We start from the raw sequence: 25,566 nt of genomic DNA, 5'->3' as shown, positions 1-25,566 counted from the left end.
TTCCCGAATACTAAAAACGCCAAATTACTAAGTTATGCTAATATATCTATCTAAAGATTAATTTACGTCTTTTTCTGTGAAATAAAAAGATCACGTGAAATTTAATGGGAAACTATGTCAGTATACGGGTTTCACAAAAACTAAATATTAGAATAAATTGCAGGTGAAACCAGTCTACTGCAGTACCTGTTTTCTTGAATAATTTATTTTAAAATAGATAATAAAAACAATGTAAATACCATTAAATTTTTATTATAACCTTTGGTTTACATATTATAACAATTTAATTTTTATAATATAATTGAACGAAAGAAGGTCAAATAAAGAACTAAAATTGTTGGCAGTCGTTATATGTGTATTAGCTGGTATCGGTTATTTTTCTTTTCATTGTTAATGTTACTATAATATTTTTTTATTAGTTAATTCCTACTAAAAACTTCAAGGATAGCTGATACATTGTCCTATTCTTTTGTAATATTTTTATTCCGGTTTAACTTTTAATCTTATGGAAAATATTAAGAAGATTTGTATGATGTAGTTTTATTTATACTCCCTTATTATTTATAAAATTTGAATGAATAAAGGAGAAAGGAGAACTAAAGCCATAGTTTGTTGATTTTTGATTATTGATACTGTAGGTGGGTGTTGGGCAGTGTAAATTAATATGAGATGGAATTAGTAGTATTATAAAAATCACATGAAAAATAATATTTAATTTTATTATTAATCATGGCCCGTTGGTATTGATATAAATTAATTATGTAATAATTTCCACTTGCCAACTATTTTTATTATGTCCGAGCGCTTTCGGAGATTAATCCATCATCAGGAACATTTCTGTGTTATGAATTATAATTATTTCCTTCACAAATTAATATATTAAATGAATTTTTTATTTTTTAAAAACAAAAATTATAAATACAACGATTGATCGTCAAAAAGTAAAAATAGTGTCGACGTTGTCCGTTATTGAGAGCTTCATACTGACATGACGGACAACATCGACATTATTTTTATCTTTTGACAATCAATTGTTGTATTTATAATTTTTGTTTTTAAAAAATAAAAAATTCATTTAATATATTAATTTGTGAAGGAAATAATTATAATTCATAACACAGAAATGTTCCTGATGATGGATTAATCTCCGAAAGGGCTCAGACATAATAATAAAAACAGTTGGTAAGTGGAAATTATTATATAATTAAAATAATATTTGTAGTTATTACATTAAACTTGACGATATATTAGATTGACTTTGTTACAATCGTAACATAAAATGTGGTATAGTAATTAGTAAAACGTTGACTGCAAACCAATTAGTAATGATTATTTTATAAACATTCTCATAGCAACGGGGTATATTGTCTCTCTTTTCTGTTTAGCCTCTGGAACCACCGTAAGGTATTACTTCAGAGGATGATGTGTAATGAATATAAATGAAGTGTAGTCTTGTACAGTCTCAAGTCGACCGTTTTTGAGATGTGTGTTTAATTAAAACCCAACCACCAAAGAACACCGATATTCCACGATCTAGCTTTCAAATGCGTGTAAAAGTAAGCCTTTACTAGGATTTGAACCTTAAAACTCTCGACTTCAAAATCAGCTTATTTATTTATTTATCGTATGACACATGCACATGATTTCACAATGTATATCAAGATAGACAGAAAAAAATTAGATAGAGAATTATAAAAACCATACAAATTATAAAAAGAGTAATAAAGAATTATTATTGTCCAGGTCAGACAAGTAGTAAATATTAAAATTACAAACACGTTCAGTTTTAAAACATATTCAATTGCAGCGTTTGTTGACATTACAATGTCATCAAGTTTCCTCCGTAAGCCCTATTCGGTCATTCTGCGACTATGTGGTGGACGGTTTGCTTATAGGCTCCACAATCGCAACTTGGAGACGGCGCCTTACCACATTTGTGGAGTTGAGTCCGCACATCTGCCATGTTAGTACGGATTCTCTTGACTGATGTCTACCTCTGCGAGGCTGTTCGAAGGCGGGTTTCTCTCTTATACAGGAAAGTTGCCGGCTTTGGAGTGAATAGGTCTCCGTCCTGTTTCTTTCCCAGGATCCTGACAAATTTAACCTCAATGAAGTCGGATCTTCGGCAGTTCTCATAGGTGATCTGCTACATCGCACTCTATTTCTATTCGGATCGGCTGTATCTTGTGTATGGGGAGTCATGGGTTGTTCTGTATACGTGTTTACTCTCGAAGAAAAGCTGCCTTACGACGCAGATTAGGAGGGGATATGTGACTCAATATAGTCATACGGTGGGGTCGATCTTAATGTTTCGCTGATAATCCGCATGGTGTTATTTAGTTGTATGTCAACCTTATATGTATGTGCGCTGTTAGCCAGACCGGAGAACTATATTCTGCGATTGAGTAAACCAGCCCAAGCGATGAAGTGCGCAAGGTTTCGGCGGAAGAACCCAAAGTTGTTCCACATATTTTATAGATGATATTACTTCTAGTTCGCAGCTTCGCAGCAGTTTTTTTTCAGATGTCCCTTCTAGGACAATGTTCGATTAAGAGTAACACCGAGGTATTCCGGGTACGTTTTATTATGGAGAAGGCTACCCTCAAAATGAACCCGAAGTTTCTGTTTGCTGTCCTGTTGCAAAGATTAAAAAAGCCGTTTCCGTCTTTCTGGCATTTAGTTTCAGCTTCCACTTACGAAAGTATGATCCCAAGCTCGACATGTCAGACGTCAAGATGGATTCTGTTTCTTCAAAGTTCTCTGTCCTGTAGGTATTACCCAGTCATCTGCCTATCCGAACTTCCGGGATTTAGTGTCAGGAATGTCGGAGATATAGAGACTGAAATACAATCGGGCCAGAACGGACCCCTTAGGCAACCCGTCGTTCAGAATTTTTAAGGAGCTCTTGTAGCTATCCTATATAATTTGAAAAGTACTATCAGCAAGTATGTTGCCAACGAGTCGTGAGGTCTTTCTATATTGAATTAATTATATAAGTTTGTGTAGAAGACTAAGTCTCTAGACGGTGTCGTAAACAGCAGAGAAGTCTATACACGCAGCTGTTTTTTTCAGATTTTTTCGGAAACCTGCTTCTATTTAAGTCGTCAGTGGCATTATCTCATTTATGCAACTGCTTTTTGGTCGGAAGCCAGCCTGCTCAGTTGGAATTCTCTCAAGTATTTTGCTCCCAATTCTGTTATATAAGAGTCTTTCAAGGCAGTTGCATGTTGCGCTCGATAGAGTTATTGGGTGGTAGCTTATTGAGTCGTCACTCAGGCTTACCTGATTTTAGAAAAGGATAACTTATAACTTTTTCATCTCACTATGAATTCTTCCTCTCTTCATGATGTCTTTGAAGAACTGGGCCAGCCAGTTTTTTGTGTGTGTATTTACCGGAGTTTAAGAGGAACTCTGAGCAGACCCGGGGGTCGAGGATGTAAGGTGACCCTACCTGCACCAGCGCCATGAATATGTGCACAGCTACGCCGTAGTATCTGCAAGGGACAGCCTCATCCGGGAGGGGTGGGAGGCTCCGGCGTCTCATCTTCGATAATCTGGTGGGGACTCTCTTGCAGTGCTGTTGGGGGGAAAGTAAGACCGAAGTCCCGGTGGAGGATCCCTTTTGGATTCCTCATAAGAGGCGAGGCGTTAAGAACGGAATTCTGGTGAGGAGAACCCTTTAGGATCCCCTCATTTGAGGCATGGCAAACAAGAAAGTCCGAGTCCCGGCTGCTGGGGCGGGACCTTGCGATTTTCCGAGGTAGTTTGAAGCGATGGCACCGCTTGGAGCTGAGCTTATGCTTAGTCGTGGATCCAGCTCGAATGAGCGGGGATCAGAGGAGAAATAAAAAAGAGAAACTCTGAGTGTATCCCATCAGGCTCTACTGCCTTGCCTGCTTTCACATCTTTACGGGTTTTTATTTCTGCATCAGAACTAAATGAACGGGAGAATTCAGTTTTTGTTCCTGGCTAGAGGCCTTCAGTGCTTTAAATTCGTGTTTCACGTTTGCTAAATGAGCTCTATTCCGTGGGGCTCTAGATGAGAAAACGATGTAGGGCGAACCTTGTCCACTTGAAGGGGTGTATAGCTATTTTTTGTTTTAGGGCTATTGCCTAATTTCCTTAACAATGACCAAGCTTCTCTGCTAGATTTTTAAAGTCCAGATTAGCAACTGTTTCCGCCCACTTCTCTCGTCACGCTGCATCCTGCTTGTGCAATAGGTCGTCAGCTATTTCTCTGTCGTCTTTCTCGAGGAATTCCTTGTATTGTTCTTCACATTCGTCATTCCACCCTGGTATGTATTCTTTACGGAATTCTTTGATTCTTTACAAAATTAGGTGATTTGCGATGACGAGTTCACCACTAGACTCCCCAGTGGGTCTAGGTAGTATATTGGTATATTGTCTGGTGAATAGTAAATCAGCATATACACATTTCGAATTGTTCATTACTGTGGGCTTAGTTTGAGAAAACGCATAGACTTGTTTACGTCATCAGCAGATGCTTAGAGAAGAAGTACTGTTCCGCAGCCTTTTTAGATGTCCGGGGGGGCCTTTGACAAGGTCCGGCTGCCTGGGCTTTTATACAAATTGAAAAAGAACCTTCCTCAAACTTATTTCCTTGTTCTTCGTAGCTATCTGAATGGGCCTTTTTCCAGGTACAATAAAATTAAAAAATTATCTAAATTCTTGTACACTAAATCGGAGGTTCCGTAGGCTCAGTTGTGGATCCTGTATTTTACTGTGGGAAGGGAGAACTAGTTATTTCGAAGATGGAACACTTAAGTGGCACTTATGTACTTAATTAGTAAACTGGAGAGCGTATATTGATATAATTTGAAAATACAAAAACCTTATATTCATTTACCTTTTTATCCATTTTCTTCTATGATTATTTTCTTTAATTTTTGGAAGAAGGACGGATATTGTTGATATCAGTTTATTTTTTTTTTTCTAATATCTCATCAGTTTATTTTAATGTTTTATAATATTCAAATTATATAGCAGTAATTATTTACAAGCTATTAAATTAACTATCCCAGTGTAATAAAACCATAATTAGGATTTTGGCTTAGTTAAAAGGACATTAAATTATGTTAATAGTTTGAAACGATAAAGATTTAGAAAATCTTCTGATTGGAAATGGAGTCATTGCCGCTTCTTTTGCCAATGACAAGTTTGTTCTGGCTGTTGATAACCCAACTGTGGCCTCAACTAATATACAATTTGAATTAAATCTAATCAGCAGGTGGCTAGGTACATGAAAGATAAGGGTTAATGAAGCTAAGCTTTCCTCATTACATTCGTAATGAGGAAAGGAGAATGCTTACGTGTTCACCTTGATGGCATTTTATTCCCGCATCCTGAAAGTGTAAGTTACCTGGGTCTTCACCTGGATCGTCGTCGTTTGACGTGGAAAGTTCACGTGAGAGGGAAGAGAAAGCAACTTAACGTGAAGTTTACGGAAATGCACTGGTTACTGGGCAAGAGTTGAGCTATCTTTGTTTAATAAGATACTTTTATACTCAGGGATTTTGAAACCGATATGCACATATGGCGTCCAACTGTAGGACACGGCAATCAAGACAAATGTTGAAATCATGCAGTGGTTTCAGAACAAACTAGCGAGGTGTGTAGCTGAGGTGCCCCGGTTTTTAGCAAACCGGGGCACCTCAAAATAAAATATGCGGTACGTCAAGGAAAAAATACAACGTTTCAGTTTCAAATATAACCTTCGACTAAATGACTACGTTAACCATTTGCCGTAAATGACTACGTTAACCGTTTGCCGTAAACGTTCTAGACAACAGTGAGGATGTTAGCAGACTTAAGGGGCTATAGCTTCTGGACCTTCGTAATTCTATAGTGTAATTACACCCGCTGAGTGTTGTGAATTAATCAGTTTTTCATTTCCTTCTTCTCTGTTTCTGTTTTAATTTTTAATTTTTTTGGTTTATTATTTTTTTCTAAGTATTTCATCAATCTGTTATTTTTATGATTCTTGTTATTGTTTTCTTCTGTACTTCTTATAGTACAATTCTTCAACACTACCTTGTGTACGTTCTATCGTATGTCTTTGTGTCTACCCTCTCAGGCGTTCTATGTAATTTCTGAGAAATTTCTATGGAGATTCATCTTTAATGTAAATGTATGCGGTATGATTTACTTAAGGTTCCTAAAAAACTGATTGTAAATAAAAATTGGAATTTTTTTTTTTGTAATTAGAATGTTATATTACATATTACATGTAATAATATATAATCAAATTACAATTTACATCTTATAAATTACTGTAAAGTATTTTTATATCGTTAAGAATTTAAACGTTTATACAATAACTCACGATTATGTAAATTGATTGTTATTGAACTTTATTTAGCTTAAAAATATATTTATTATTTTACCTGTAATTAAATTATTATATTGCATTTAATTATATAATTACATAATTTTATATATAATTATTTTATGTATTATTTTATTAAATAGTATCTCTTTCTTGTGTGACTAAAAAAATAACGATAATTTGTAATAATAAATGCGATTATTATTTAATAATGTACGCATGACTCAAATTTTATTACAATAAATAAAGTTAACGACGTTAGTTGCTGCTTTTTGGAGGGATGTTTCATTGCCTACCGCCAGCCGGGGGTTACGCGAAGCTGCCAATTACGATTCCAAATGTCGGAGCCTCGTTTTGTAAACTACTAGTAACATAATATGTGTGTTTTTTATTTTGGAAATATTGACAAAGTAAAATTTCCATGAAACTGAAGTCAATTCCTTGTTTTCTTCTACCTTTCTACCATTCTGCTTTAATATTTATCTTCATTTACTTTCTCTTTATTATTCCCACATAATCTGTTTTTTGTCTATTCTCTTCATTGTTTTCATTTCACTATCTTCGATAAAAAGCATTTTTCAAAACCACAGTTTTCTAAATTCCTTATATTTTCAGATTTACAATTCATTTTAATACAAATTTATATGTTAGTACTGTTTTATGTTAATTTTTTCCTTGCATTTTTCTGCTGACTCAAATTTTAAATCAGCTTTATTTTCCCTGAACTACGAAACAACCGTCGATATTTTTCAAAGAAATTTATTTTAAATGTAATAACATCTCTTGAAATTTATTATTTTAAAATTAAACTAATCTCGTATTGAAAAATTTCACATTTTCAAAATTTGACACAATGAATTTCATAAAATAGAAAATCGTAATATTTTTTTTTCTGGAAAGAAAAACTAATTCAATTTTTTCCCTGTCATAATAAATGAAGGATTTTAATCTGTCTTTTTTATCTGTCATTTTAAGTCCTTTTTGATGAAAAAAGAATAATTTATTTAGTATGTATATATTTCTGTATGAAAATAATAGTATTATTATTGTAATATGAATATAATAAATATATTTCTCTATATATTAGATTGTATAGAGAAAAAAATCTCGGAAAAAAACAATTGAGAAATACATTCTACATGCTTGTATATTCATATATATTATTCATGCTTGTTTCTGTTGAAGAAATATTTCTTTTTGTTTTGCATTGGTAGAAATATGCGCTTGGTTAAAATATGACTGTTTTTATTAGAAATTTATTTGATAAAGTATAAGCCGCATTTTTTTGCGTAAAATATTCTTTTTTACACCGATATTTGTCGTAATAAAATTTATAAAACTAATTTTTGAGAAATAATTTTATTTGTATATATTATTATAATTATAATTATAACCGTTACATTAACAGTGATTTTCAATATTTATTTAAGAAAATTATGCGCATATTCTTATGACAAGAGAAAGAAAATCTGTGTGACAATTTGGTCATCACGAACCTATTTATTTGCATGATTTTTTGACAGTAACTTAGTATGGGCGAACGAATTTCAGAAAAATATTTCCGCCTCATTATTTGTTGATCGTTGAAGGAAAGATAGAGATTCATTTGAAAAAAAAAACAATAACGTATAAATTTTTGTTTATTAAAAAATAATATAGAGTATCAGATTTGGTGCTACATATTATACAAATGGAAGTACTTATAGTATTTGGTTCTTAGAACTGTTAATTTTAAAGTATAATTTTTTTAATAAATAAATATGAGAAAAACAGAGAAAAAATACTGCTCTTTTTATTCATAAAAATAGCTGATTAATTAAAAATTTAATAAGTGTCTTATTTTTTTATGTTTGTCAAAGGTCTAATCAGCTTAAAAATTAACAATCATTAAAAATTAATGATTTAATTTTATTTCACAGAATTTTCTCTGTTATGCATTAAGTTTTTCACATTAATTTAAATTAATTCTTTTTTTAAAGAAAATATACATTGCTTATAATGGCGAGTTGAAGGAATTTTTTTTACTACAAGAGATATCTTGAAAAGCTTTTTTGTCATAATTGCATAGTATTGGATTGTTGAATCATAAATAGTATGTAATATGACATTATTGATATATTCAGGCTATTTTCATACGAAAGTTAGATAGAAAACTTTAATTTATTTCAATTTATTACTTTTTTTTTGTCTTCAGTCATTTGACTGATTTGATGCAGCTCTCCAAGATTCCCTATCTAGTGTTAGTCATTTCATTTCAGTATACCCCCTACATACTACATCCCTAACAATTTGTTTTACATATTCCAAAAGTGGCCAGCCTACACAATTTTTTCCTTCCACCTGTCCTTCCAATATCAAAGTGACTATTCCAGGATGCCATAGTATGTGGCCTATAAGTCTGTCTCTTCTTTTAACTATATTTTTCCAAATGCTTCTTTCTTCATCTATTTGCCGCAATACCTCTTCATTTGTCACTTTATCCACCCATCTGATTTTTAACATTCTCCTATAGCACCACATTTCAAAAGCTTCTAATCTTTTCTTCTCAGATACTCCGATTGTCCAAGTTTCACTTCCATATAAAGCGACACTCACATAATTTTTGAAACATATACTTTCAAAAATTTTTTCCTGACATTTAAATTAATTTTTGATATAAACAAATTATATTTCTTACTGAAGGTTCGTTTAGCTTGTGCTATTCGGCATTTTATATGCCGAATTCATTTATATGCTCCTGCTTCGTCCATCTTTAGTAATTCTACTTCCCAAATAACAAAATTCGTCTACCTCCATAATCTTTTCTCCTCCTATTTTCACATTCAGTGGTCCATTTTTGTTATTTCTACTACACTTCATTACTTTTATTTTGTTCTTGTTTATTTTCATGCGATAGTTCTTGCGTATCATCTATGCCATTCATTGTTTCTTCTAAATCCTTTTTACTCTCGGCTAGAATTACTATATCATCAGTAAATCGTAGCATCTTTATCTTTTCACCTTGTACTGTTACTCCGAATCTAAATGGAGATAGGGAACATCCTTGTCGGACTCCCTTTCTTATTACGGCTTCTTTCTTATGTTCTTCAATTGTTATTGTTGCTGTTTGGTTCCTGTACATGTTAGCAATTGTTCTTCTATCTCTGTATTTGAACCCTAATTTTTTTAAAATGCTGAAAATTTTATTCCAGTCTACGTTATCGAATGCCTTTTCTAGGTCTATAAACGCCAAGTATGTTGGTTTGTTTTTCTTTAATCTTCCTTCTACTATTAATCTGAGGCTTAAAATTGCTTCCCTTGTCCCTATACTTTTCCTGAAACCAAATTGGTCTTCTCTTAACACTTCTTCCACTCTCCTCCCAATTCTTCTGTATAGAATTCTAGTTAAGATTTTTTATGCATGACTAGTTAAACTAATTGTTCTGTATTCTTCATATTTATCTGCCCCTGCTTTCTTTGGTATCATGATACATTCATGATTCTTTTGGTATCAATTTATTACAAATGAAGTAAATTAAAACTACAGCACGATAATTATAATTTGTTCAAGATTAAGATACAGGTAATACAAGCTCTTTAAAAAAAAACTGAAGAACTTAAGAAAGATAATCAGATAATTTTAATTTTCACTTTATTTGAAACTGCTAGTTCTTTATAAAGAAAAATTTGTTTAGGAATTTTTTCTACGAAAGTACTTTTTCTTTTTTTTTGTTGAGTTTATCAGCTTTTATCTCCCCCTACAGCCAGACCCGAAACCAAGCACCCATGGATCACAGCTCCAAAGGTGTCTTCGCCTCAAACTGCTTAGTCGAGAACTGACGTTCCCCCAGACAGCCCGGGACTCGGTCTTTAATTAATTGCTATGCCTCTAATGAAGGGACCTCTTAGAAATCCCCCCACTGGGACACCGGTCTTGACGCCACGCCTAAAATTAGGAACCCCAAACTGATCTCCACCGGGATAATGGTCTTACTTTACCCCCCTCATCGAAGTCCGATTGGAACACTAAGGGGAGCCTCTATCCAATCACCGTCAATTACAAAATATTACAAAGGGTACATTTGGCCTCCGTTGGGCAATCTTTACGTAGATTCCCTGCAATCCCACAGTTGAAACAATGTCTTCGCTTATCGGGACCGTCGCAGTACCCAGCCTTGTGCCAAATCCCCCAACATCTATCGCAGGATTCCTCAGCTGACCATGAAACACGGCAAGATACCCACCCATTAGAGCAGAAGTGAAACCGCCATCGAAAGTACTTAAAATTGTTTAACCGAATTTTCATTTAATTAACTTTTTTGTTAATATTTTTTGTAAATTTTAATATACTTTTTCAATTTTTCTCTTGCTTATTATTTTTTTGGCGATTAAAAATAATTAAATATAAAAAATGAAATTATAAAAGTTAAATTTTTAGTGATATTCTGCTTTTTTATTAAGTCATAATTTAATGAATTTTTTAGTAATGAATTTAATTATCTTCCTATTGAAACATCAGTTAAAGGGAATTTTTTGTGTAATGATTTTATTGATAAGAACCATCGAAAGACGTTTCAATTTCACCTAAAATTCCAAACTTTGAATTAAAAATACATTTCTGATTTGTATTTAATTAAAGTGACTGTTGAAAACATTTTTTCACTTGTACATAAAATGTACAAGATTTCTGGTGCGTATTTCTGATTTCTATTGTGTCATATAAGTAAAAGTTAATAAAAATTAATCAATCCCGTTTAGTGAACTCATGTGTACTGGTTACGAATATTAATTTTGACCTTACGGTATACAATAATCAGTTTTTATAATGGATTATTTGATAAACAATTTATTTAAAGAGGGATTTTTACTCTAATCTAATATTTCAGATAAGATTGTTGAATTAACAATTCTATAAATATTTGATGTTAATAAAAACTAATATTTTAGCAATTGTGTAATTATCCACTTTTATTAAAGAATTGGAGGATCTTAACTCACTTTTAAATGAAATAAGTTTAAACGAAGTGCAGCAAAAATGTGTATATGTAATTTAATACAAGGAAGTTCGTACAAGGAAGTCGTGGTGACTTCGGAATTTTTACGTTTGCTAAGGTTTAATATTAGACGTTTTAGTCTTCGGGATCACCGTTAGGTATTGCTTTAGAGGATGAGGTGAAATGGCAATTTTGTAGCATGTGGAAGTGCTATGTCTAACCGGGATTCAAACCCGGGACCTCTTGATGAAAGGCCGAGACGTTATCACTCGCACCACGGAGGCCGGCGCAAGGTTTAATCAACTTAAAAAATTAAATAAATTAAAATGGAATGTGAAAACATAAAATTTGAAGTTGCTATTTTTTTTTTATAACAGAAGAAACGAAATTAAAAAAGTAAAATGAAAAAAGGTTTATGTAAAAAGATTTTGTTTACACAAAACCATCTATTTACATTGATTTTATAAATTTTTTTTCGAGTTATCGTACATTTATTCAGACTTAATCACAATTCGTTTATTCCAAGAAGGAACCATACGTAAACAAAATTACAATAAACGTTTGAAGAGGGGATTCTAACGAATCCTTTCAATTAAACTTGCTTACACACGACAATAGTTAATTTGCATAAATCCACTTGCACTGACTCGCTTCATAAAAAGTACAAATGTCTGTAAAACTAACAAAAAATTAAATAATATTACGAGACAAAGGAAAAGAAAAACAGTAACATAATTTGATTATGAAAGGAATTAAGGCTCTTCAACAAGGCATAGAAAAGACGCTCATGTTGTCATAACTCGAGTCACTCAGACTTCTCCGGATCTGGCACGTGAAGGCGTTTGAGTCGCCGGACATCCTCAGTGTTTCCTACAAAATTCACTGCTAGTTAGTTCACGTGATTACCTAACCGTTGTTTGCAATGTGAACCGAATCGTTTGATTTTTTTATTCTGGAAGCATTGTGTGACCTTAATGTTACTCTTGCTGGTCGTATCCATAAGCTGTGTTTACCTTACAACCAAATGGGTTTCAGAATGACCTTCTTTATTAAAGGTTTTTGGAGAGCTACAAAAGTGAATTAGTAATTACAGATTCTTAAACATGATGTTTAGCTGTTTTTTTTCTCTTTCAAATGGTTCTTCTTTGTCAAGCGACGAATTATTAATAAATCTATATTTAAATGAAAAAAAAAGTTAAAAAAAGGTGATGAAGTCGTATTTGAACCGATGTGTCTTCTTGAATAATAATGCAATTAACTGTAAGGTAAGCAACATAAAATAGGGTAATTACAGGTAAGAAACTGTAAGAAAAATAAAAACATTTTCATATAAAAACATGAAGAAATATCAGGTTAACTTCTGATAAAATTTTATATACTTTTCATTTTAAAAAATATGTATATTTAATTTAATACGCGTACAAATAGGTCATATGGTGTACACATCAATTTTTTTTTGTATACATTGCAGCATATTATTTTCACTTCCTTGTACGAAGTAAAGGAAGTATTGTGATCGCGAAAAATTTCGGTTTTCAGATTTCAACGGAAATATCCATTTTGACCATCACTGAATCCATTTTGACTAGTTTCGGCCTGACGTCTGTACGTACGTATGTATGCATCTCGCATAACTCAAAAACGATTAGCCGTAGGATGTTGAAATTTTGGATTTAGGACTGTTGTAACATCTACTTGTGCACCTCCCCTTTTGATTGCAATCAACTGAATCAAAAGTTTCCACAAAAGCCCAAATCCAAAAAAAAAAAAATTGGATTTTGGGATTTTTCTTAACTGCAGTAATAAGCCCTTATTGAGAGATTTTCAACGATCTATCATAAGTGGTACTTATTTTCATTGGTTCCAGAGTTATAACCAAATAAAATTTTAATTAATGAAATAGTTGGTTCTTAAGGTTGGTTCTTTTCTAAGGGAAAAGCACATCAGTGAGAATCCGAGCTCATTTTCATTTTTTTTTTAACTTTTTTTAATTTAAATATATTGATTTATTAATAATTGTGAACCTCTGACTGTAAAAAAAATTTATGATAAATAATAGTAATAAAAATAAAAAATAAAAAAAATTCAGTAGTTATTAATTAAATAAAATTTGTAGTACTTTTCGTTATAAAAAAAAATGTGTATATGTAATTTAATAGGCATACAAGGAAGTCATCAGATGTCCATATCAGATTTTTTATTAGTTAACTGAAAACTGTTCCTAAGAAATATGCTATCCGAAAGCCTTATTATGGGAGTTCATGACAGTTACCTCCTAGAGATCTTACGAAAGAAAAAATTAGTCCTTTAATAACTAATATAATCTTTTATTAATACTTTTTTCTTCTTTTTAACCTCCGGAACCACTGTCAGGTATTGCTTTAGATGATGAAATGAATGACAATTTTTGTAGCGTGTGAAAATGCCACGCCTGATGATCGGGATTCGAACCCGGGACCTCCGGATTAAAGGCCGAGTCGCTACCACTCGCGCCACGGAGGCCGGCAATAATTATTTCTAAATTACTTTAAAATGGTATTACGTTCTATCATGTTGTTCAACAATTTTTTTTACATTATCTGTTCTAGTTTTTGTGTTTCGTATATAACATTTGAAGTACAAGTTGCTCTAATTACAGTTGTTTACTATGAGATTAATAATGTTAGACAGCCAATCTCTTTGTTGAATGGTTTCTTTGAGGGTGATAGTTTTACATTTACGGCCGAACATCACCTGTATTTCGGATAACGTGGTATTCTTAGACGTAATAGTAAATTCACTAGGGGTGTTCATTAGGGAAGAATGCAGTTGGGAAAAAATCTCTTTGTTTAATATCCAAATTAAGTGCGTTAGTGTAACTGAACCATTTTTGTGAATGAATTCCGTCTCGTGTCGGATCGACAACAAACTTTAGGTTATGACATCAAACATGTCTACAACATGCGTATTTAATAGTAGTAAAAACAATACGTAGTTGTGAATTTATTTATATTAATTAAAAAAAAAAAAGAAAAAAGTTGCCCTACTGAACGATATATTATCGTATAGCCTGGTTTTTGAGCTGAACAATTCTATATAGTTATAAATAACTTGGCAACATTCACAGCTAATCAAAACATAATATCCGCCAATAATAGTATCTTATATCTGGGAAGAGATCAAAAGAAAATCGATTACAATGGTCTTTGAATATATATATATATATATATATATATATATATATATATTCATGTGTTTATGCCTAATTCGTCATCTTTCTGTTGTATGGAATAATTATAGATTGTTAAAAAACAAAGTTATTATTTTGGTTTTTTCATACATGCTAGAATAATATTTTATTTGGCCATTTTTTAGTAGCTACGAATAATATTTTTGATTATTTTTATTAATATCAGACATACACATTTTGTTTCCCCTTCTACATTTCTATAGCTTTGTAACTTCTCTACTTTTATTTAGGTGATAATTATTGTATTCTAACTTATCCATCGTTAAACGCAGTTGTGTTTTATTGATTATTTACATTTTCAGCTTTATTACGTAAAATATGACGGCTGAAAGGTAATAATATTATTTTTATAACTACATATTTAAAAAAATTTCTTTAGCTATGGTTTTGTTTTAAGTAAGTTGTCTGAATTTCCTGTTTTTTTCTCCTATTTTTTTAATATCTTAAACCAATGTTCATATTTTGTATATATCTAATTATACAAAACGATTTTGTAGAGAAACAAATTATATTTTTTGTAGTTCTCTAATCCTTATTCTCAAAGTACGTGTATATATTTTTTGCGATATTGTAAAAAATGAAAAAAAAAACATCAACTCTTATGCATATTTTAGAAATTTAATTAGAAAGATAGATAGGAGTTTATCAATATAATTTTGCATTTTCTTTTACGAATTAATTTTAATAATGTATCATTTTTAACGTAATTATAACTTTGTGTATAGATATTTTAAATTTATTAAGAGTTTAAATGTGATTTATTATAATAAATAGTAATTTTATTACGTCTAATTTAATTGGGCTTTATGCGTGAGGTTTTTTTAAGGATTAGAATATCTTTTTTTATATTCGAAGCATGAATTCAATAACATTTGGGAGTTTTTAGTATTAAGAAATTCTTTTGTTTCTTCTAGCGTTAATTTTTAAAGAAATGCTGCAGCAAATTGGCAGAAACTTACGACCTAGAGAAAAAAATGGACAAAAACCATGTATTTATTTCGGTTATTATTATATGAAAACTGGAATACACTTAGCAGTAGCTGTTTCAGTAATTTAGTGCTACAGTCTTTGTACTGAGGAGAATTCATATATTTTTTTAGGTTAAATCAAAATATGAATTGAAATTTTTTTATTCAAATCCAATAGCTTATAATAGTTTTTAATGAATACGATATACCAATAATAGTGCACTAGAATGTTTAAATAATAAAGAAATTTATTTTACAAAACAAGAGTTAATAATAAACATAAAGTTAAATGTACTATCTGAGATAGCATAATGATTATCATATCAATATGCATTCAGATTTCAAACACATCAAAATGTAATTATGGGGGTATAAATATTGAATTTGTATTTTGCGAACAAGTAAACGAACAAAATGGAAATATACATATGTTGTTACTAATAGTCTCGACCAGCGGTTACTAAACTTTTTTTTACGTACCATTAATGTGAATTACAGATTATTAGCTAACTACTGAATTACTAAGTATGTAATATGTCATTAGGGTAGCAATGGAGTTATATCTCAGAATGGAAAAAAACCTAAAAATAAAAAAATTACCATATTTTTTTAAGTACCTATTTATTTTATTAAAAAAAACATATATTATAATTTCTTAAAACATTAACAAAAAAAAAAAAAAAAAAATACAAAGAAATTTTATACTATATATTTACTTACATTAGTAAAGTAATTACTGATTACAATATTCTTGAAGATTAAAAATTCAGTGAGAAGGATGGTGCTGTTTGCTTGAAACAAGTGAGGAGATATCTGATCCAGTTGAACTTAATTTTAAGCACAAATTTGGGAGAAGCTTCAGTTTATTACGAAATTTATTTTTTATTGTTGCCTTAACAGGAAATCCCGTTTCTTAAAGATAATGTGGTAGAAAATGGCATTTTAAAAATAACAATGTTTTTCTGGACACTAAACGAAATCCATTTTTACCTTTAGCCAAAGTTCACAGAACTCTAAATTAGTAAATTTAATTTTCATACCTCCATCGCAAGATAATTGTATTAAAGATTCTGTTTCGTGTTAGTTAGAGATTCAGGAGATATCCGGTATAAAAACGTTTTCTATCCATAGGAATTCAGAATAGTCTTCTTTAAAATATCCTTCAAAAGTTTCAGCGAGCTAAATCAGTTGGAGCTCGATGGTACAAGATTTTTAACTGATAATGTTTTGACCCTCGTTGTTCTAATAAGCTACTTGTCCATATCGAGTTACATTTTATATAAATAAACCAAATCAATTCAAGCAAAATATGTAAATAAGAATAAACGCTCCTTTCGAGATACATATGCCAACATTAGCTTTTCAATTTTATCAATTGATAAAGTATTAGACTAACATTATTTTCAAATCAGATTATCACAGAGTATATAAAAAACTGGAGCAATTGTATCCATCTGTTTGTAGGATAACCACGATCGACTCGCTTAACTGCTGGAGGAAGGTCCGGTAATCCTTTTATTGTGGCCATAAGAATGTTGTTCGTACATGTGCGACGCCGTGCATTCATTGGATAGACTAGTCGCTACATATACCCTGCGGGCACGTAAGAACCCGTCGGCTTTGCTTGTTCGTTCTTGCTAGACTCTTATTGTTGGTATACCCAAATAATTTTATCAAATTAAGGGAATAGGAAATGTATGATAAAATAGTTTTGTGTTATAACATACCAACAAAAAAAAGTTTGAGAGCCGATGACCTTTTATTATTATTATTATTATTATTATTATTATTATGAGATTATTATTATTATTATTTGCATTATAATAAACAATTTTTATATTTTTTGTACTATAATAGTATTTTTACGTTGTTGTGTCTGTTTGCATACCACCTTGAGAATAACTGTCTACTACCATTTGTAAGCATATTACCAATTTATAAAAAAATATCTGTGTACTGTAATTTCTTTAGAGCAACAGTTTGGTCAGTACAGGACCTGAAACTTTGAGTGATCTTAGAATGTGGGTTTTAAAAATCAGTCGCCCTTCATTTTAATAATATTATTTATAACGGGTTACTCGTACTTTTACAGGTAAAATTTTACCCGTTCTTATCGTTACCCGACAAACACCACTAGGAAGTGACCGTACTTCGTTTCTAATTTTTTATTTTTTTAATTACTTTTATTTTATGTTTTTTGGTCAAGTAAACGGAGACATGTGCAGCCAGTCGCATCGCTTATACAGTAACGTTGGATAAGTTAACTGAGCTGCCACGATGTACACTGTCGCAAAAATCAAAATTCAGAAAAACCCGAAAGTGGTTTTTAGATATTTATCTGAAGAGTATTTGCCCCAATCTAGTGAATATCTTGTTTAGTGTAGTCGGAAATAGGGGAAAATTTGCAATGATTGTTCAAATCTTTTTTCCTTTTTTCACCCGTTTCGTTGTACAATTTCTAAAAATCTAGAATTTGGTTTTTAAATATTTACATAAAAATTAAACACACCAAAAATCAAGGTAATATCATCATTTGTTACCACGAAATTAAAAAAAAAATATGTAGATTTTTAATTGTCACTCACCTTTAACCCTTTAAATTCGGAATTTCAAAAAAATCCTTTCTTAATGTGCACTTACATCATAACAAAAACATGTGTACAAATTTTCATCAATTTATCTTCAGTAGCTTTTTCTGGCCGTTGATGAATCACTCAGGACATGTTATTTTTATATATGTATATATACTCGTATTTAAATATATACAGGGTGTCCCATATAAAACGCCACCCATCAATCACTCATCCATGAAATTTCAAAAGTCAAACTTACTCCCCTACTCGTTACTGAAATGGACTCGTCCAATAACTGAACATTGCGGCGACGCAGTAGAACACTACCGATAGTAACAACAATGCAATCATAATGTTCAGTGGATTGCTAGAGACAAGATGGTGTTTTAGCTAGATGAACGTGTTTTCATTGTTGAGTCGTACTTTCAGTACGAAATCAGTGGTTGTAGTGCAAGATTTGTTTCGCCTTAAGTACCCAGATAAACTAGCTCCTAACAAAACATCAGTATTAAGGTTAGTTGCAAAATTTAGAGAGACTGGTTCTGTTAATAACAAGGAACACAAAAGATCTGCGTCGGTGTTGAATACAGATACAGTCACTGAAATCAAAGACCGATTACTCGTCTCGCCAAATAAATCGATCAGATGTTTGTCTGCTGAAATTAATTTGTCTAAATCAACTGTTCATCGGGCGACCAAACGATTACAATTACGACCTTATCGCATTCAAACTGTTCATCAAATTCTTGAGCCCGACAAAGAAAAACGGCTACAATATTGTCAATGGTTCCGTCGATTTCTGCGTGAGGGAATTAATGTTATGGATTCGTTATTTTTCACAGATGAAGCACGGTTTCATTTGGATGGCTACGTAAACAGTAGAATTTGGAGTGCTGAAAATCCCCACGTTTATCACGAAAAACAATTAAACCTGCAGAAGTTGGGCGTGTGGTGCGCGATATCGCGGAAGAAAATAATCGGTCCTATTTTTTTCGAGTACACCATTAATGATGAACGATATCAGGATATTTTATTTCAGTTCATTGCACTCTTGGAAGAGGAAGACAGACACTGCTGGCAACAACATGACGGTGCGACATTGCACTACGCAAGTTCAACTTCTGATTTCGTTGAGGAATTCTTTGGTAATCGTGTTATCGGTTGAGGCTTGTGACCACCAAGATCTCCAGGTTTGACTGCGGCGGATTTTTTTCTACGGGGTTACCTCAAAGAAAAAGCCTACAGCAACAAACCACGAACACTTGAACAATTGAAAGTCAATATTGTAGAAGCTGTATTAAATATCCAGCCACAAACTTTGAAAAAAGTTGCAAGAAACGCTGTAAAAAGAATTGAAGCTTGTATTCAAGAAGATGGCGGCCACTTCCAAGATTTACTCTAAATGTAAGGTAATGGATGGTAATAATAAAAATTACATTTACATTTGCACATGCCTTTTTATTATTTCAATACCTACCAATATAAGGTTGGGTGGCGTTTTATATGGGACACCTTTATATATATATATATATATATATATATATATATATATATATATATATATATATATATATATATATAAATTATATATAGCGTTATAAATTTTCTGATCGGATGGGCTTAAATTTAAAATCCAGGTACGGCTATCCTAGCAGATTCATGGTGACCATTGGTTGCTCGACCGCCTGTCATAAGCCATGGTCTTGTAAACCTAATTGAGAGGTACTGGCTGATAATTAATTGAGGTCCCTGCTGTTTATAAAAGAGGAGCATACAATATTGTCTTGTGCTAACATCCTCTACATCTTTTGGTACTCTATTTTATGATTTATGTAGGTTGGGCTGCTTGTAATTTGTAATCTTTTTTTGTAATAACATTACCTTCGTTATTTACGATAAAAACTATTTATAAGTTGGACAAAATACCAAAATTTCTTTCTATGTCATACATTTTTTTAAACTTATTTACTGTTTCTTTTAAATAATAATTTATTTACTTATTTATTTATTTATTAAAATATAATTACAGTAAAATTTTTTAATAATAATTAGATGATGAAAAATGCAGACCCTAGCCTATAATCGAAGTCAGGATTAGTTAAATAAGATTAAAATAGTCAATTTATTCCGCTTTCTATTATAGCTATTTTACTTTTATAAATTCCAGAAGATTTATAGTTAATTTAAAATTTATGTAATGAAGTTTTATCTAACATTAATTTATCTATAATCCTTGTCAATTTTATGTAATTGTTTCTGTAATAATTGTGATATACTCGTATTTAATTGATTTCATTGGTCTTCAAAAAAAAGACATTTTTTCTGTTGTGCATGCAGTACGGTGAATCTTATAATATTCTTTTGCGTTGATATCAAATCTGCAAGAAAACTGAATGAAGAGCAGGGTTCTTTTAGTAACACAGATTTAGAGAAAATATGATTTTTTAAAGGAGTTATATGGCCTATAGTAATTAACATTCTACTTTTTTTATACTTCACCTGTATTCAGTTTCTGTAATGACCCGGTTCAGTCTCCAGAAGTAATCGGTAAGAATATTTGGTCTCCATTTTCTCTGGTATTGTGTTTCTCTCATTGATATATTCTGGTGAAAACGTTCGCCATATTCGTCATTTACATCGCAAAGGTTAGGTGGAACAAAGTTCAAATATAATAAATGGAACATTTGTACTTTTAGAGACATACTGCATCCCAGTTTTTATAGTCTTCAAAAATTACACTCGTCGATCTTCATAGTCCTTAGTTTTTTTTTTGCCTAAGAATGATTTAACAATTTTGAAATGTAACCAATGCTGCTTTCTTAGATTCATTCACAATCTGAATCCTTCATTGGCTTACTTATATATGATCCAACAAATATTTTTTCTTTGATTTTTAACTTACTGATCCTGGAAAACTTGCTCTTAAAGGGTATGAAACTTACCCATTACGATCTATTCCTTTGAAAAAATTTTTTCATCAAACCAATTTTTATATATAATGAGGGAAGATATACATTTTTCGGATACACAAGAGGTTGACAAATAATATCTTTCTGCCCGGATATGAGTGCCTCTCTCTTTGGACAGTCTTTTTAATGTAGTGGTTTTTTCTGTCCCTACTTTTCTCATTCGCATAAGAAACAACAGTTCTTATTATAACAGAGATGCAGTCTTAATAAAATGGCTGTCCGTTTAGCTTTCACAAATTTCTGCCAAGAATACTTTTCATACTGTGTCATTGTCAGTAATAATTTCATATTATCATTAGTTTCCTTCATCATTGCTACATAAGCAAATGGATTTGATGGATTCTCATTTCTATTACGAAGAAGAACGACTTTTAAACTCTTTTAGAGGAATCTATAAACGATCTCCATTCGTAGGGGTGTGATGTTCTAGTAAATTCAGTAAAAATTTTGATATTTGTAGTACTCTATTTTACAACTTGTAATATACAACTCTTAACTGAATGTATACATATATATATATATATATATAAAGATTTATTTATTTACTTTTACAGTAATAATATTAGTAATATGAATGTCGATGAGTTTTTAAATGATATATATATATATATATATATGTATATATTTAAGTGCACCATTAAGAGAAATAAAGAAAATTCAGGTTATTTAAAAATTTTTATCATTTAAAAACTCGACATTCATATTATTAATATTATAACTGTAAAAGTAAATAAATAAATCTTTTATTTTTATGATATCTTTTATTTATTTAACTCTTTTACTAAGTGTAATTATGTTAACTTTTAATATGGAATGTAGTAATATTATTTGTAACTAAACCAAAAGTTACTGTCATTAGAAAAGTGATCCTACTCGAATTTATGTAATTAATGACTTTTTCACGTTTTAGAGGCTGAAAATATTAAAATCTGATAATAAATATATGTATTTATATACCGATCTTCTTAGGTTTAAGTAGCCGTGATGATTAACGGTTTAGAGTGACAATCCTACAGAAGCCTTTCTATGGTCCTCTGTAGGTCTCCTCTAGCTTCCGTGATTCCTTACGGTATCATAAAAGATCTGATCTTCATAACGTTCTCTTCGCTTCTCTTAGTAACCAAATATTTCAGAATCGCTGTATTACTTTTCAGTAGATTTAACTTTTCCTTATCGCTAGACTTGAAACTCTTCTTTCCCTTCTCATTTGAAGACGAAGGCTCTCCAGGACGAGGGTTTTTATGTAAATCCTGTGCCACAGAAAGTGTGGAAGTAGATAAAGAAGTCGTCGCCAGTCAATATGTCACAAGGTGCAGCAGAGGAAGAGGCGGTTAGGCAAGTCCTGGATCACTGATTCTACCTGGGTTCCCCCAATCGGCCACCTCCCACAGATTTAACACTGGCGGAGAATCAGGTACTACATAACCTGCTATACCGACATCTCAGGACCCGCAAGCAGTAATAAGTGCTCCGACATCCTTCTTACCCAAGGGACAATCTCTGCCAAGGGCCGACGTGACATACATCAGCTTATCCCCAATTCGGTTTCCGTTACTGGGAAAGGGGTATATTCTTCTTGTCTACATTCCGGCCGACTTCAGCAAAAAAACAGGCCACGGTCATGCCTCCCGCACCCGCTGCAAGCTGCAAACCGCGATCACCTTCGGACAGCTCGGGACCGCCAATCCCGTACCCGCACGGAAGCTTCTGAGCAAAACTACTGAATGTGTAACTGAATGTGGGGCTGGATTTTATCTGGATCAGAAAACAAATTAATGAAACCCTTAATTTATGGAAAGTATTACATAATCCATACTGACTTTACTCTTTAGTTGTTTTTAAAATTAAAAACAATGTATATACGCATATTAAAATAAAATAAGAAACTAATTAGCGAGAATGAAAATGGTTTTTAAATTAATTAGTTAGTATTGGTATGGTTTAAATTCTATGTATATGAGCAGTAAGTTTAACAACATATAAGTTTTTTTAATTGAATTCCATAAAAAAAAAAAAATAGTATGTAGTTGTGTTTAATTTTTTTTTGTAACTAAATTATGAATATATAAAATTTGAATTTTAAGTGAAAATGCAAGCACCATTACTGCAAGTGGTGACCGTTGTTGAAATATAGAATTAACTTCCAGATTCAACTGCCTTTCACCCCGATTTTAGAAAAAAACAATTTATAATAAATTAATTAAAATAGTATTTCTCGTATTTACTAATCAGTGTTATTCAATATCTTAATTATAACTGAACCGATGAAATAACTTAGATATTTATTATTGTTGATTTAAATTAAATTTAAATGTATAAATAAGATAGGAAAAGATTAATTTTTTTCCTAATTATTTGTTAAATATATGTTATGAATTATTTGAATATATCTTTACACTCGCCCCCCATTGAGTGATTGAGATTATATACGAGTATCATACAATGTATGACGCATTAGAAAACTAGTTTAAATCCAAAAAGGGTTGCATTGTAAACAGTATGTGTTTTAACTAAATTTGAAAACCAGCATTACTAATTTACCTTAATCGTTGGGATTACTTTACCGGTACCATTTCAGTAGTAATCGCTGAGACTGGACAATATAAATTACCATTTTGTAATATGGCTTACATCCTATCGTAAGGCAGTTAAATATACATATATGTAAAGTATATGTATGCATAATCTGCATACTGTTTGGGTGTGTGTGCGTGCATATATATATATATATATATAAAATACGAAAATATACAAGAGTGATTTATACTCGTATAATTTTAAGAATTTTCCAAGTCAAAAATTCTTACAAGTAAAAAGAAGAAATCGTTGAACTACAGCTGCAACTACGCAGATCGATGTAACAAATTAGCTTCCTTTTTTTCCCTTTATTTTTCGTTCCTCGCACGCATGTACAATAAAATATAATTGCACGCAAACTTATACTTATGCTAATAGTCAAATATAATAAATTAAGACTAAAAGTAAATTAATTTCTCGTTTAATCTTTTGTAAATTGAAAGTTTTTTTGAGGCATTTTTATTAGAATATTCACCTTACTATACCAAGCAGGAAAATTACCTGTTTGATATTATATTTTGCTCTTGTAACTCTTCAAGGGTCTATATGTACATATAAATATATGTATGTATATATATAAAACAAATTGGGTTATCTTTCACAAATGATACTGGATACATGAAGACGTGGAAAAACAATTTAAAAAAACAAATACATACCTGTTTCGTTATACTACATTTTGAAATTTAATTCTACCACAATATGACTTAGTTATTCTTATTGAAAATTCTAATTAAAAAAAATAATGTTCTGTACATGTACAAAATATCAGGAATTCTCTTCCGTCAGATTTCCATGAAATTTGGTTCTAGGTCGATTGCAGTATGTAAAATAAAACAAGATTTTACATCTATCCGTCAGTATATTTTTGAAATTGTGGTTACTTTAAAAAAAAAAAAGCAAATGATTTCAATCAAATTTAATATGCATATTTTAACCGTTCATCAAAGGACCCAATAAAGCCATACAGTTAAAAAATTAATTCTCCGTTGATGTTTAAGACCGTTCTAGCTAGCTCCTTCTTGTTACGAGATGAAAGTCATAAAATGAATTCTTTGCGAGAATTTACAACCTAAAAGGTATCTGATTAGCAACTTTCTGAATCATAAAACAGGTGGTTCTAGAGAAATCGTTGTTAGAAAGCGAGTGCTATTTGACTTTTAAAAAATCACACACAAACACACACACACACACACACACACACACACACACACACACATATATATACATATAGAGATAAATGCAACATATAGTAGATAATTTTGCTTCCATATTTATACTTGAATAATATTTAGAAAGATTAAATAAAAGTATAAAAATATTATTTAAGTAATGAGTTATGAAAAAAATTAATACAACATTCAAAATCGATACACTAGATTTGCATAACAACACAGTATATTAGTTCACAAAATATTGAAAGTAAATCGGAATATGATATAAAACAAATTGTATTTAAATCACATTTCATTTAATTGACTTCATAAAAAATAGATTTTCTCAGTTCAATCCGTTTGTGTTTTTAAAGTATGTTTGAGCCATATTTTAAATTAATTACATAAATTTCGATGATCCTTCTTTATTTTGTAGAGGAGGTGGTGTTATATATGTCTCTTTCATAAAATGTAAATGAAATTTTTTTGAAATGAGAAGTTGCCTAAACCGAATGATTTTTTGTATTAATTGAAATTATTATTACTATCATTACTGAATTTTTGTAGCGGTGTACACCTAATATAACGGGTGATCGTAAAGTCGCGCAACACAAATGATAACAAATTGTTTTTAGAAAACCAGTTATTAATTTTTTTTATTAATTTACAAAATAATATTAACATTTACAAAAGTATTACAAGTTTATAAGTGCTGGAAATGTTCACCATGTTTTTCAAAGCGTGCACCAACGCGTTTTCTTATTTGTGTGCGACCTT

The sequence above is a fragment of the Lycorma delicatula genome, chromosome 8 (assembly GCF_047948215.1).
Source record: "Lycorma delicatula isolate Av1 chromosome 8, ASM4794821v1, whole genome shotgun sequence".
Taxonomy (NCBI): domain Eukaryota; kingdom Metazoa; phylum Arthropoda; class Insecta; order Hemiptera; family Fulgoridae; genus Lycorma; species Lycorma delicatula.
Note: the sequence above shows the minus strand (reverse complement) of the source record.